The sequence below is a fragment of the Balaenoptera borealis genome, assembly GCF_965194805.1.
Source record: "Balaenoptera borealis genome assembly, chromosome: 11".
NCBI lineage: Eukaryota > Metazoa > Chordata > Mammalia > Artiodactyla > Balaenopteridae > Balaenoptera > Balaenoptera borealis.
Window position 1 is genome coordinate 36,954,616 of NC_138868.1, and position 15,895 is coordinate 36,970,510.

General features: G+C 43.3%; 1 protein-coding gene across 1 annotated transcript in view; it reads right to left on the reverse strand.

Moving 5' to 3' along the window:
• Positions 1 to 15,895, reverse strand: part of PRMT3 (protein arginine methyltransferase 3) — a 179,166-nt gene that overhangs the window by 16,407 nt on the left and 146,864 nt on the right. Inside the window, exons 17-19 of the mRNA XM_082342441.1 lie at positions 10,587 to 11,028; positions 1,348 to 1,887; positions 653 to 890 (exon numbers count right to left, since the gene is read on the reverse strand). The gene's annotated coding sequence lies outside the window, so the exon portion shown is untranslated. The remainder of the gene's footprint in view (positions 1 to 652; positions 891 to 1,347; positions 1,888 to 10,586; positions 11,029 to 15,895) is intronic.

Consider the following 15,895-nt stretch of genomic DNA (forward strand, 5'->3'; position numbering starts at 1 on the left):
TTTATAGAAAGGGAGTCTCAGGACCGATTGGGAAGGACTGGTGATTTTTAAGGACCTTGACACCTGTGAGTTTTTAAATCCTGTGCTCTGAGAGGCTTAATTAGAAGGGCAACTGTAATCCAGATTTGAAGCAAACAGCAAATCTAAGCAATTGTCTTGCACCATGTGCTTTGATCATCAAACTGTGGCCTAGATTCAGATTCAGGCCAGAATCAGGGAGACTGAGAGGGATAAACAAACCCAAGGGAACCATCATGAAAATTACAGGAAGAGCTTCAGATTCTATTACTCAACCTGGGTTTCAGAGTGAATCACAGCACAGACGCAGGCTGACCCCGCAGGCCCGACCCTGAGAGACCCATGTGGTCCAGCCCCACCTTCTCCACATGCAGAAAGGGAGGCCTGGAAAAGGGCTGGGGAGCAGGGGGACGGACCAGCCACACAGCCAGACCAGGCCTGGGGGATCCTGGGAGCCTGATAATTAGACGCCTCTTCAATCAGACATTCTTTAGTCGTTTAGAGAAGAGTCTGAGCCGTGCAGGAAATGGCTGAGACGGAGAGCAGAGCTCCATCTCTCTCCTTCCTGACCCAAGCAGCTCTGGCCCAGACTTTTCTTCCCACCGACGCTTCCAGCTCAGGAGGCAGCACTTACCTGTTGTTACTCAGGCAGTGCTTTTGGAAGGTCTCACCACCTGCACCCACTTTAGGTGGTTTATCAGAGTATGCCTGTTACTTTACCTCCATGGAGTCCTGGAAAACAGAATGATCGCCATCTCCTTACGTTTATCGCTGCTTTCTTGGCCCTCCTTGCAGGGACTGGAGACAGTAGATTTGTCCTTGGATCTGGCTCTGTGCTCAGTCAGGCTCTACTTACTCTTCAGGCTGCCTTGCTAAAGAAGAAAGGAACATTCATTGGAGAAGTAAATCTGACCCTGGGAGATCAGGCCATGCAGGATACCTTCCCAAGCATGGCCCTGGGACTCTCTCTCCACCACCCCTAAATCTGTGGTAGACAGGGAATCCCAGGGTTGGGCTCAGCACCCCCAGGGGGCCCTCACTGGAAGTGGGGTATGTGGAGGGGCAGGGATCCAGCGCTCTGGGCTGTTTTGATACTCCAGGTGAGGTCATCATACAACTCTGGTTTTCAGGTTTTGGAATCTTTAGAAAACACAGACCTTGGCAATTCGTTCACACAAGTACTAGTTATCTGCAAAGAAAGCATCATTCCGAAGGGGCCTCTGGTGCCCACGGCAGCCCACTGAGCCCCGGCAACCGGCGAGCGTTCCTAGCTCGCAGCTGCGCAGGGATGAGGGCGGGGATCTGGGCAGGATGGCAGCCTCGCCTCACCTGTGGGGCTGTCCACGTGGTGGAGGCCCAAATGCCTGTATGCAGCCTGGCAGTTCTTTCCGAGACCTGGGCACCAGCCTTCCATATATCCATGGCAAGCTCCAAAGCTGGACTGAGAGGTGTTTCTCAGTTATAAGCAGACATTCAGGTCTTTCTGTGCAGCCTCTGTTGGGTTTGAGCTTTGGCCTGGGCCCCGCTTGATAGCAGCATAAGAGCTGGGCCACCTGTGTGAGCAGGGAGAGGCGGGCAAGAGGCAAGCGCCCCGCAGCCCAGGCTCTGATGTCAGGATAGCTGGGGCAAAGGCCGGCAGCACAATTCACATCTCCTACTGCTCTCCTCATTCCCAGTCATTTTCTTGCGTTTATGATGGAGGAATCACTGGCTGTGGTACAATCACTAGGTTGTAAACAAAGCATTATGGCTGGAGGTGAGAGGAAAAACAAATAGCTGGCGCTTCAAAATCTGGCTCCTTTAAGGCTTCCGTAGCAAACTTCCCAGGTGTAGAGCAATCCGGAGCTCCTGGAGCCCGCCAGGAAGCTGCTGGATTACAGACATTTGCAAAGGAAAAAGAAGAGAGAACAGTCAGCCTGGTTTAGATAAGCAGTGCACATCTAGCCTTGGGAAGCCAGGAGTGTGTGTCTTGCAAGCAAACAGCAGTACCTGCCAGAGCAGCGAGAAAGCTGAATTCAGGGCTTTTAAAAAATGAAATGATCATAACCCCCGCTTTTAAGAACTGTAGCAAGAAATGATAAGGTTATTTTTAACTCAGTTATTTGCTCACTGCTGATGAAGCACACGTTTTCCTTACACCCAGGTGGATGTAGAGAGAAAGCTGGGCAGCATGGAGAGAGGTTAGAACCACAGGCCTTGGGCCATTGGTCAAACTGTATTTGCTTCTGATCCCTCAACTTCCTATGTTTGTAACCCTCCGATCCTCAGTTTCTCATCTGAAGCTTAATAGGGCTGTTGTGAGGATTAAATGAGATCCATGGAAAGTGCTTAGGACCAGGCATATGGCAAGTATCCTATCAAGCATTAGTGGTTATTAAGCATGTGACCAATTTGCATATGCAGCAGATAACTTGTGAATTAGCTAATGTTTATGGTCCAGGGATGGGATCCTGTCACCGTGCACAGGCAAAGTTATCCACCTCTTCTCCCTTCTTGGTGCACTTACATGGGCAGGGTCATTCTTTTCCAGTAGGGCCTGGCTCCATTCCAAGATGTGCTTCTCATCCAGAAAATGTTAAATTGGGCAAGATCCAAACAAATCATCTTGTCCAGACTATTTAGTTTTTTAAGTGTATAATTCAACGGTTTTTAGTATATTTTCAGAGTTGACCAACCACCACCATAATCTAATTTTGAATCATTTTCATCACCCCACCTCACAAAAATGGTACCCAGGAGCAGTCATTTCCCAGTTCCTCCCTGCCCACCCCCCCAGTCCCCCAGCCTTAGGTAACTACTAACCTACTTCTGTCTCTATAGATTTGCCTATTCTAAACATTTGATAAAAATAGAATCATATAATATGTAGTCTTTTATGACTGACTTTCACTTAGCCTAATGTTTTCAAGATTCATCATCAGTCAATGGGCATTTGGTTGTTTCCACTTTATGGCTATTATGAATATTGCTGCTGTGAATATCCATGTACAAGTTTTTGTGTGGACATACTTTTTCATTTCTCTTAGGTACCAGGATTGGAACTGCTGGGTCTTATGGTAACTCTATGTTTATCCTTTGAGGAGCTGCCAGACTTTTCCAAAAGTGGCTGCACCATTTTACATGAACACGAGCAATGTACGAAGGTTCCAATTTCTCCACATCTTCACCAACACTTGTTATTGTCTTTTTTATTATAGTCATTCTGGTAGGTATAAAGTGCTGTCTCATTATGGTTTTCATTTGTATTTCCCTGATGGCTAATGATGTTGAGCATCTTTTCATGTGCTTTTGTACTGGCCACCTGCATACTTCTTTGGAGAAATGTTGTCGGGCTGCACTCCACAGGCCTGTAAGCCTTAGTAGTTGCCGAGCCTTGAGACCAAATAAAGAGCCTGGAGACAGCAACAGAAACATCAGTGGTTCATGGGACAGGGGATCTTACACAAATGGTCCTGGAGGGACACCCTACTGTGTGTGGCAGACCATGGGCAGGAATGGCAGCAGTCTTTGCTACTGGGGGAGAAGGAGGCTACCATTTACAGGGGGAATTGACATCAGGTGGGCTCATCATTAGTTACCAGGGACTAATTAAGCTCTATAATTAAGAGAATTGGATAGTCATGTGAGTGAAGTGGGACTGGTCAAGCAGGGGACGTACAGAGAGCAAGAGAACAGCCATCTTGAATGGCCTGACCATACAAACGTCTTCTGTCCATTTTTAAATTGGGTTGTTCATCTTTTTGTTGTTGAATTGTAAGTGTTCTTTATATATTCTGGATTCACACCTCTTATCTGATATATATAATTTGCAAATATTTTCTACCATTCTGTGGGTTGTCCTTTCACTTTCTTGATGGTCTCCTTTGAAGCACAAAAGTTTTCAATTCAGATATAGTCCAACTTGTCATATTCCATGGCAGAGGTCAGTCCTATAAGGTGTTTGTCTCTATTTACATAATTCATTAGAACATTTCATGAGGGGAAAATCCATCTTCACTGACATTAGCCCTGGGATGGAGAGAAGCAATCCCAGGCTTCCAGTTCAGTGTTAGCCACGCACGGAAGAGTGGGTTTGCAGTTTCAATCAGGCATATTTATTTACATGTGGAAATTCCCAGTGGGAAGCTGAAGAACACAACTTAGGAAATTTTCCAAGTGGGAAATTGAACAGTACACTGAGCTCCTTTTATTTCCATTTAATTTACCATTGGTACCATTACCATTATTTTGTTAATCATTTCACTAGCAATGATGTAACTTGGGACTGAGGTAATTGCAGCCAAATGAGGAAGATGCTCGTCTGCAATATTTAGTTAGCAAAGGCTTTCATTCACCTTTTTGGGGATGGGTATTAGTTCTTTCCTTTATTCCTGGAGCAGAGAGCTGCCTTGAAATATTTGAAGATAATAAGAGCTCCCTGCAGCTTAATGAACTCTACACTTGGTTGAAGAGAGGTTTCCGTAATTTTCAGCTCACTGCTGCCTGAAAATGTATCACACTGCACAGGGAAGTGGCTTCCTGAGACTCTAAGAAGCTGGTGGTGTGAAACAGGCCATGCCTGCCCCACGGTCAGAGCAACACAGAGTCAATAATCATGACTTTGCCTTCAGAAACCTACTCTACTATTTGATAGCTGTGTGACTTTGGACAAGTTACTTACATTCTCTGAGTCTCTGTTTTCGTGGTAATACTACTTATCTCGCAGATTGTTGGGCAGTAAATGAGGTACGATGGGTAAAAGGCTCAGGACATTCCTTGGCCCATAATAGGTGTTCATTAAATGCTCTTTTTTTTTTTCCTGAAAAAGTGCTCGTGTGGAGAACTTTTCTGCTGAGTCTCAGGATTCTTTGGGAGCCAAGGGCAAGAAAACTTTTGAGGAGCTACTGGACAGGAGGTACCTTTTGGCTGGCAGGAATTAAGACGTTGGAGGGGCTACACACTTGCTCGTGAGGGGACTCCGTCTCCATACTCACCGTTAGAGTCCAGGGATCGCCTCTATCTGAAAGCTGGAGACCCCATGTGACCCAGCCCTGCTTACTTCTGCACTTCACCCTTGACCACTCCCCCCACTAGCTCCGCCCATTACCCTCACTCCCTCCACCCCACCGCTCCCCCCCCTATTTCCTCTGATGTGCTAGACATCCCTCCTCAAGGTCTTTCCATAAGCTCTCCCTCTGCCTGGTCTATTCTCTCCCCTCACCCTCTCCACCTGGCTGAAGCCTCCCCATCCCCCTGGTCTTGGTTTCTTTGTCATTTTGGCGTGTCCTCACTGAAAAAGCCCCTGACAGGCTCTTACAGATCACCCCGTGCTTCTCGAAACAGCACAGATTGCTTTGTAGCTAACTGGGCTTCTGTTTGTGTGGGATTTTTCATTTAAAATATCTTCACCACCAAACAGTTTGTTCCTTGAAGCCTGGGTCTGGGAGTATTTTGCTTACACCATCTCCCTTAGAGGTGTTCAGTAATATTTGTTGAAAGGATGAGTTCAACATTGGGGAAAATGAAGAGGGGGCTTTGGTGCTGACTGTTGAACTCTCACAGTCTTGGGTTAAGACTTTTAAGCAAAGGCAGGATGAAAGTATTAATAACGGACACAGTGTGCTTTCTATCAGCCAGGAGCTCTTCTAAGTACTTCTGTGCATTACTTATTCAATCTTCGTAACCACCCTACTATTACTATCATCCCTATTGTAAAGATGAGTCAACTGAGGCATAGAGGTCTTTCTCAGGTAATAAGTGGCTGAGCCATGACTTGGACCTAGACACTCTGGCTGTAGAATGCATGCTTTTCACCTCTACATTATACTGTTCAACACACATTCCTTCTCCACTAGAATATGCTCTCTTTCTCCAATTCTCCCCTTCCCACCACACCCACACGTTTTGGGCCTCAGGTTCAAGGTGAAATAGCACTTCCTTAGGGAAACCTTCTCAAGCCCTGGGTCACCAGCACTTGTAGCATCCTGAATTTCCTATCCACAAATCCTGATTGGTTACTTCCTTGCCAATGGCAGGCCATGCTTTATTTATCTCTGGACTCTCTGTAGCAACTAGCACAAGGCTCAGCATGTAGTAGGTGCTCAAAAACTTGTGGTCAAAATGGAATACTCCAGTATCCTCAGAAATCAGCTGTTAATGATACCTACATTTGGCGATATGTCAATACATATAAAATATGCGCTAAGTTTGACCCATTTATCCCACATCTAGGAATTTACTTTAAGGAGATATTCATGCAAGTACAAAATGATGTGGATGCAAGAATTGTTGATAAAGGCAAAAAGTTAAGAACAACCTAAGATGGTGATCAATGAGGGACTAGTTAAATAAATTATGTTCTCGCCACATAATGAAATCCTGTGCAGCTACTGAAAAGGATAATGTAAGGAAATTTACAGGTGATGACACAGAACCTTATCCATATTATATTGGTGAGTGTTAAAAAAAAAAGCAGGAGATTAATTAATAACTCGTGCTGAGAGCTTACTGTCAGGTACCATGCTAAGCCCTTTTACATACATTAGCTCATTCAATCCTCACATTGGTCCTATGAAATAGGTTTATTCTGTTATGATCCCTAATTTATAAACAAGTAAACTGAAAAGTAAGTGGTGAAGCCAGATTTCAGCCCACAGTCATCTTCAGAGCCTGTAATCTATATTATACCGTCTCTCTGATCCTGTTAAGTAACGTTGCATAAACATTATGGCAGAGACTGCCAGATACCCCTGGATATCCATTTCTCCATTCTTTCATGGTAATAAGATTTCTAGTTGGGCACATGGCTGCCAGAACAAGGACTACATTTCCCAAAGTCCCCTGCACCTGGGTATGGCCATGTACCTTAGTTCCGGCCAATGGGATATAAGCAGAAATATTGTGTATTCCTTTGGCATTTCTCTCTCTCTCTCTCTCTCAACCTCTCTTTTGTTCCTTCCTCCTTCTGCTTTCTAGAATGCAGATGCTGTCCTTTGGACCATGAGGTGGAGGCCATATACAATACAATGACAAGAGAGCATAAGCCTGGATGACTGACACCAGGGAGAACCTTGCCAGTCCCGAACCACCCACCAAGACTTGCAGGTGAGAGAGAAATGAGCTGCTATCACGTTTCCATCATCTTTATTTTGGTTGCCCGTCATTTGTAGCTAAACATAACCTAATACACGCACACACACAGGCATGCATGTGCCTAGACACATTCCTGCAAGGATGTTCATCATCATGTTAACAGTGGCTGACTTAGGAGTGCAGGATCTGTAGTGATTTTTACATTATCTTCATTCTCTGGGTACATGGGCCACTTCTTACAAAAGCACTACATCAAAAAAAAAAAAAAAAAAAATATATATATATATAGCATAATACCCTCTACCTTCTGCCCTACAGTTTCAGTTCAGTGACCAAATTCTCATCTGCCCTCAGCCCATCTGTAGCACTGTGACTCTGGGTGACAGCTTATCATGACTCTGGTTGACAGCTCTCCGGGGTGTACTTCTGGTTTACCTACATTGAGGTTCAAGCTTACATCTGCAAAAATGCATCTGCAATACACCATCATGTTAGGAGGGGGGAAGAAATATTAGCTCCATGCCCTCCCCAGGAGGGGAAGAAAACCAGAAAATCAAGCTAGTTAGTGTCTCTAAAGAGAAGACAGATGGAAATATACCTGGAGTTCGTTCATTTATTCAATAAATACTGATGGAGGGCCTACCTGTCCCAAGCTCTGTTCTAGGTATGGGGATACAGCAGTAAGCAGGAAGGAGTCTTTGTTGTCATGAGCGCACAGCCTAGAGAAAGGGACAAACATCACCCAGCGCGTGTTGAGAGGCCTCCGTGTTACCTGCCTTGCTAAGCCGGTTTGTGCTTGAACCCATCTGCTAGTGATAGTTCCGCTTTCCAGAAGATCTCAATGTCTCATTACCTCATTCAATCACTGCACAAACATTTTCTGTGTGCCTAAAAGCGCCAGGCAGTAAACTGGGAATTTAAAGGCAGGCAGGATCATCTGTTCTCGATTCAGCCAGTCTGATGGGCGTGGCAGCACTATAAATGGCTGCAACCGAATCAGACAGGAGTCAGATCCTCCACAGGCCTCTGTCTGAAGATCAAAAAGAGCTCTTGACTTGACTGGAGGAGGGATGCCAGGAAGTCTTTGGGGCCACAAGGGCTAAGTCCTGAGAATGAATGAAAACCGCAGGGCTATCTCTCAGGCCCAGTGAAAATGATTCTTTCTGAAGTGCAGGCATCAGCAATAGTAAAATTCCTGCGGGCCCTTTATCTGTCAAGTACACCAGAGGTCTCAGCTAAAGCCTAAAAATGGGATTCAGCTGTCCATGTGATGAACGGATGAGTTGGGCTTCCTAATCCTGAAATGTGGCTGGAGTTGAAGGGGAAAAACGGGGTTGGGGAGGTGAGGGGGTGCGTGTCTGCTCACCTCTGGATCCCCAGCCTGGTCCCATAGACCCGTGTCTGAGCCCTACAGGACAGGCAGAAGCTAGAGAAGCTGTTTTCATGGGACTGTGTGAGACCTGGGACACAAGCAGCCTGATGAAGGGACAAGCAGTGACCCTGTTAGTGGGAGGGGGAGGCAGTTTGGCAATATCTGTTAAAAGGTAAAAAAAAAAAACACCTTCAAATACTGGGACTCAGTGGTTCTCTTTCTCAATCTGTCCTTTAGAGGAACACCCACACCTGCCTATAGGGAGGCACGTAAAGAATGGTGACTCAGGCACTGTATGTCATCATTGAGAAATGAGACAAAACAACAACAAAAAATGGAAGGAGAGGAAGCCACTTCAATGCTGGTCTATAAATAAACCTCATTTGTTCTGTTATGCAGTAATATGCAAAAATTAAGAAGAGTCTGGTGGAGATATGAACTGACATGGAAAAATCCATAGCACATACCCATGGGTGAAAAAAGGGTAAGTTGTGGAACAAGAGAGTATGATACCATCACAGGAAACAGTAATCAATTGTTCCCATAGAAACTGTATAGAAGAGAGCCTGGCAACATAAATGCCAAATTGACAATATAAATTAGTTCTGGGGAAAGGGAGAGAAGAATCAGTGTTGCAGAGGCCTTATCTTTACTGCTTTGGTTTGTTTAGAAAGGTGACATAGTTGTGCATGACTTGTGTAATCTTAAAGACTGTTTTTCTTGGTTAAGTATTAAAATATATTAGTAGCTGGTGGCTGGCAGGCTCCCCTTTTCCCAACCTCCAAGGAACACAATTCCTATGCCGTCAATTACAGGATCATCCCAAACCAGCCCACTTCCCCCAGCATGTGTCTTGCCTGGCTCTGCACTCAAACAGCCCTCTGCCTCTCAGGACGGTCTCAGAGGCCAGGCACTCATCTTCTCCCTTCCAAGATTCCATTAGAGTTGTTTGCAGGGCTTTGACATTTGTTCACCCAGAGCTAACTGCAGGGCGATTCTACGATTACAGCCGTGGTTTTTTGTTTTTTTATTTTTTTTCAGTAAAGAGAAAGGTTGAACATGTAATGTTAACACTCAACCTGGTGTAAAAACATTTCAACCCAAAGACTTTGGAAATTGATTTTTGTGGTGAGCAACCTGGGAAACATTTGTTAGAAGTTGCTCATGTTTTGAACTACGAATTGGCAAGAGGTGGTGTGGCTGTTCATTTAGAGCCGCGGTTCTCAAAGGGTGGCCCCCAGATCAGCAGCATCACCGTCACCTGGGAATTTGTTAGATATGCACCCGTGTTCAGGCCCCACCCAGACCCACGGAATCAGAAACTTTGAGGAGAAGGCGCAGAAGCTGGTGTATTAAGAAGCCCTCAGCATGATTCAAGTGCACACTCAAGTTTGAGAACCTCTGATTTACATGGCAGGATATAAATGGCCTCTGGGATAGCTAATCTGCGCATCTACAAAGTGACAGCCTGAGCCAAACTCTGTTCACGTTTCTACTCTCCTTCAGAGCTCAGCTGAATCATCACTTTCTCAGGAAGCATTTTCCAGCTCTGTGCTTCCATCACCCCCTGTATCAGAGGCATATTTTACATTGATTTGTGTGCTTGTTTGATTAATATTTGTCTCCCGCCGCCCTTACCACGCGCAATAATCTGCTTGAGTAGACTACAGTGCCGGGCACATGGCAACTGCTCCATATGTATTTGTGAATGAATGAATGAATGAACAAATCCTTCACAGAGAGTTTTTCCCTGACTTTTCAAACATTTCCCACAAATTGAGAATGAAGCTTTCTTCATCAAGATCATCACTATTTTTCCAGGTTTGAAACCTTGGTAGCCTTTTAAACTTGTCACGTTCATGCATCTTCAGTTACCAGCCAGTTGCCAATTCTTGTGGCTTCTTCCACTGGAATGTCTCCCCTGCCTGACAGGCATCCCCACTGCCAGCCCGTCGCCGAGCCCATCAGGACACTCACAGGTCAGGCGAGCCGTCTCTCAGGCGACTCCAATCTCGCCTCAGCTGACTTGATCAATTTCCTTTAACTATTGTGATCATTCAAATTACAGATAGCAACTATTAGTATCTGATTGGCATTTTACAGTTTCCAAAGTGCCTTTACTTACGTTAAAATATCAGCAATCATTTATTGGTGTCTTTTGTGCCAGGCACTGAAGTAATTCCTGTGAGCAGGAAGAAGGCATTTATTATTTATTCTATGTTTTCATGGAAGGATAGAGCTGGAGCTGGAGGGGCCTAAGTAACTGGTGCACAATTACTCAGCTCCTAACTGCAGGGGTAGGATCTGACCTCTCATTCTGGCTGATTCTGTGACCTATCCTCTAACACTCTCTACTTATCCTTTATCCACAGTCCCTCAGGTATTTGGATTCCATACCTGGTGCTTCCTGGTCACTCCTCCATGTCCTCCTTCTGCTCAAAGCCATGCAATGAGAATAAGCGTGTACACTGGAGAGAAGATGAGCTCTGGACACAGACGTGGGTTCAGGTCCAAGCTGTGTGAGCCACAGCAAATTATTTATCCTCTCTGAACCTCAGTTTCTTTTTCTGTAAAGTAAGGAAAGTTAAAACTCTGACCTCATAAGATTGCTATGAGGACCAAGTTAGACAGTGCACTTACCGGCATACTTAGCATAAGCAATAATCAATGCTAACTATTATTATGTCTACTTCTAATTCTTTATACATCAAATCTGAACTCTAGCCACCTTTCAAGGCTGCATGTAATCTGGGCTCCTCTTTTCCTCTCTAACTGCATCTCTCTTTATTCTACAAAGGCTTATCTTTTTGTTCTCTCAGTACATATGATAATCATTGCCATTACCCTATTTCCGATTATAAAACAGGTGGATGCTCTTTGAAAAATAAAATCAAACAATAAACAAAACTATAGAGAAAAGAAAAAAAATTTTTTCCTGATTCCTGACTGCCCCCCCCGAGAAATAAGCACTGCAAAACATCCTTTCTTACATCTATGTATGTATGTTTGTGTGTGTAATTGTACCTAGATAGTGTTCTGAAATCTTATTTCTTTCACTTAACTATATTGAATAGACATCTTTTCATGTTAGTAAATATAGATCATATCACCATTTATAACAGTTTTGTAGTATGGTTTACCATATAATAACATATTACAGTCTATTGATGGACTGTATTGGTTAACTACTGCTACATAACAAATCATCCGCAAACTCAGTGGCTTAAAACAATTTTAAGCAGTATACATATTCTATATAAATTATACATATTCTATATAAATTCCATACATATATCACATGTCTGCAGGTTGGCTGGAGTTTGGCTGAGCTAGCCTGGCCTCAGCTGGGCTGTTCTGCTTCAGTCTATAGCTGCTCTATCTATAGGCTGGCAAAGATGGCTCTTCTCCATGTGTCTCTCATCCTCTTTCTGGGGCCAAAGAGCCAACTGAGTCATGCTAGGGAGAATACAAAAACACAGGAGGGAAAGCAGAAACACTTGAAGTCTCTTAACGTTTAGGCTTAATGTCACTTCTGCCCACATACCACTGACCAAAGCTCACCACATGGCCAAGTCTAAACTTTGCTTATAATGAAGACATGTGCAGATTGGGGTGAAGAAGACCAACCATTCAATCTATTACATAGATAATTAGTATGGTTTCCAGTTTTTTATTATTATGAGCCATTTTGAACCTCTCTGAACATACACTTTTGTTTACATGTCCAATTTCTTCTTGTGATAAATTTCTAAAGTCAAATTGCTATGGCAAAGTGCATATGTATTTCGAATCTTGAGGCATATTATCTAATATTATTCCAAAAAGATTGTATACTCAGAATAACAGTGCAATAAAGTGCTTATTTCCTCACTTTTGCCACTACTAGGTTTTGCCAATTAAAAAAAAAAAATCTTTGCTCTGATAGAAGAAATATGACATCTTAATTTTATTACATTTCTTTGATTACTAGTGAGGTTAGAAATATTTTTGTTTGTTGGTCTTTTAGATATATATTTTTTGAATGACTTCTTCATGCTCTTTACCTCAACACACTCTTTTTCAAATAAAATCAGATTTTCACAAAACTAGGATGAAGTCACTGCTAGCTTCTCTTAAGCCAACTCTTATGGAATTCTGTATGCTGTTACCTCAGCACCTTTACTGAGCAGAATACAATCAGCTAAGTTGGCAAGAAGGCAAAAAAATGGAAGGGTTCATGCCCTTCACTTGACTGGGAAAAAGCCACGGATATGAGATAGCTACGGAAGGTCAGAACCTGGAACCAGTCTTCCGTGAAGGGTAACAATTCCTGCTCCTGATGATGCTGACTCAGAAGGAAGAGGCCTACTACAAACTCACTATTATTTTTTTCTAATGCAAAGGAAAATTTCTCTGTAACCAATGTCATGGGATATCTAAATGGTTTCTAGTTAAGGGCATTATTATTTCAATACGTGTACATCTAAAATCACAGTCCCCGTTGGCAGGCTCTGGGAAGAAAATGGCAAATCCTATATCCCTCTAGTGTGGCTAGAGATGCTGTGATGTCAGAAAAGAATGTCCAGAGACCCTTCCTTCCCATCCCTTTGCCTTCTTCCAGATTGCTTGACAGGAAACCTGAGAGCTGGGGAGACTGGGACGATTGGGCTGGAAGCCTAGTGGTATGAGAATAACACGACACTAAAAGCTTATATTTACACAGCGCTTTTTAGATGCCTGGCATTGCCCTAAGCACTTTACATGTGCGTTCACTCATTTACTCTTTGCAACGACCACATGAAATAGGTATTACAGGTAGACCTTATGTTACTGCACTTTACTTTAGTGTGCTTCGAAGAGATTGCATTTTTTTACAAATTGAAGGTTCGGGGTAACCTGTGCTGAGGAAGTCTATCGGCGCCATTTTACCAACAGCATTTGCTTCCTTTGCGTCTCTGTGTCACATTCTGGTAATTCTCACAACATTTCAAGCTTTTTCATTATTATTATATTTGTTATAGTGATCTGTGAGCACTGACCTTTGATATTACCCCCTACAACTTGCTGAAGGCTCAGAGGATGGTTAGCATTTTTTAGCAATAAAGTATTTTTAAATCAAGGTATATACATTTTTAAAGACATAATACTATTGCACACTTAATAGACTAGAGTATGGTGTAAACATAACTTTTTTATGCACTAGGAAACCAAAATATTCATGTGACTTACTTTACTGTGGTGGTATGGAACCAAGCCCACAATATCTCCAAGGTGTGCTTGTATTATTATACCTATTTTATGGCTGAGGAAGCCAAGAAGGTTATATTTGCCCAAGGACCCACAGCTAGTAAATGGTGGAGTCAGGATTCAAACTCAAGTGGTCTGTCTCCAGAGTCTGTGCTTTAATCAATTTGCTAGAATTTCCCCAAATGCACAGCTTGTCCGCAAGTGGATTCTAAGGAACACTGATCCTGCAGGATGCTGAATGTTGTTAAACAAAAAAGGAAACTTTGGGTCAGGGTTATCAGGTCTCTTTCCCTCAGCACTTCTTAGGACCTACACTATACCAATCTCAACGGTAGGGAGGGATAGACTGGGACTTTGGGATTACCATGTACATACTGCTATATTTAAAATAGATAAATATATTTTTTACAGTAGGTCCTTGATGTTAAGGTTATTTCTGTCTATATGTCTATTTATGTTGTTGTGTCTACATGGTGGAAATATCTAGGATCTCTTAAGCATCTCTTCCCACCTCCAAGTTCAGTGACGTCACGTTGGTAGCTTGAAGTCAGCCATGGGAAGAGTATTTACACCACCAAAATTGGCAAGGGCTCCAAACTGGAGCTCTTTTGAAGGGGAGGAGGTCTGTTTTTGTAGAACTGGATGTTAAACGTTTACCAGCACACCACTGCAGACACATATGCTTAAAATACTAACTTCACTGTAAGTGCAATTTTGAGAAAATGACTCAATGTCTTTGAACTTTGATCTTCTATTTCTTCAGATGGTTTGTGAGGGTTACATAACTAGACTGGATTAAAGCAGTTGTTCCCACACCTGGCTGCACATCAGAATCACTATAGATTCCCAAGTGTTCCTCAAGACCTACAGCATGAGAATCTCCAGGATGGTGCCCAGGGATCTGCATTTTAAATAAAGCTCCCAGGACACGTGGACCTGCATTTGGGAACAAGTGGTTAAACCACCAGCAGGAAAAAATAAGGAAATTTCTGGACTAACGAGCTCTGAAGAGTTATGTTTCTCTTCCACCTCCAGCATAAGCAGCAAGCATAAAATCAAGATTTCTCTTTCCCAAGTGGGACTTGATACAGGGCTGAGGCAGAGAAAGGGTCTCCCTGCTCCCCAGAGCTACTGTGTGTCCGTAATTCTCTGTAGGTAACCAAACTAGGATAGGACCATTTCTCTAGGCCATCCGAAGGATGTGCAAATAACTCAGTTTTTTGAAATTGCACTTAGTAATGCTCTTTACTATCACGAGCTTTTTTACTTGTCTTTCATCCAAATCTCAACATCAAGGCTGAGACACCAGGATCAGTGCAGGCCGTTCTAAGCCTCTGTGCATCATTCACATCTGAACAAGGCTAACGGCCGAAGCTGATGTACTGAATCAGACCCGAGCCGGACATCCCAGACACTGCTCCACCTCTCCATCGACTATCAGAGAGGTCACTAGTTTGGGCTCAGTTTCAAATGTTTTACCTTTATTACCTAGCAGATATGTATGTATATGTATGTATTTACACATACACACCTGGTTATAAAATCAAAGATTGTAAGAGATCATAATAATAAAACAAGATTCCCTTTTCCCAGTCCTCTTCAATCCCACTCCTCCTCCCCAGAACCAACCTCTTTTAATTCGTTAAACAATTTGTTTTAAATTTTTCTTGCCGTCACCTTTAAATCCTTAAGTAATGTATTTATAACTCTATTTTTTGATACATCCGTCTTAGGCAGTATCTGTTATTACCTTTCTCTACAGCAGAAGAGGGTTTTACTTACTTATACTACCCTAACCTTCCCAGCATCTATTACCCTTCCGATTTCCATAATTGGTTACTTCAGACATCTTACACATAGATTTTATTGCTTATCCCATCGACACCAGATTGTATTTCAAGTTCTCACTTCATCAGAAAAATTTTAGTGTTCCTACTTTCTCCTCTGCTTTTCTGCACCCACCCCTTTCCACTCCCAGGTAGTGTCTTCCGCCTTTCCACATTATGAAGGCTAGAAGGAGCCTCTTCTGCGAGATGCAACCTGCCCAGCCATGGCTGAGATCTGAGATTAAGTGACTACTGTGATCTTCCTGGTTCAGCATACTCAGGCCTGTCATCAAATGTTGGGTCACATATAATGGCAAGAAACACAGAACATAATTTTGAATTCCCTCAGCTATCCTTGTATCTATTTAAGGAAAAAGGCTCT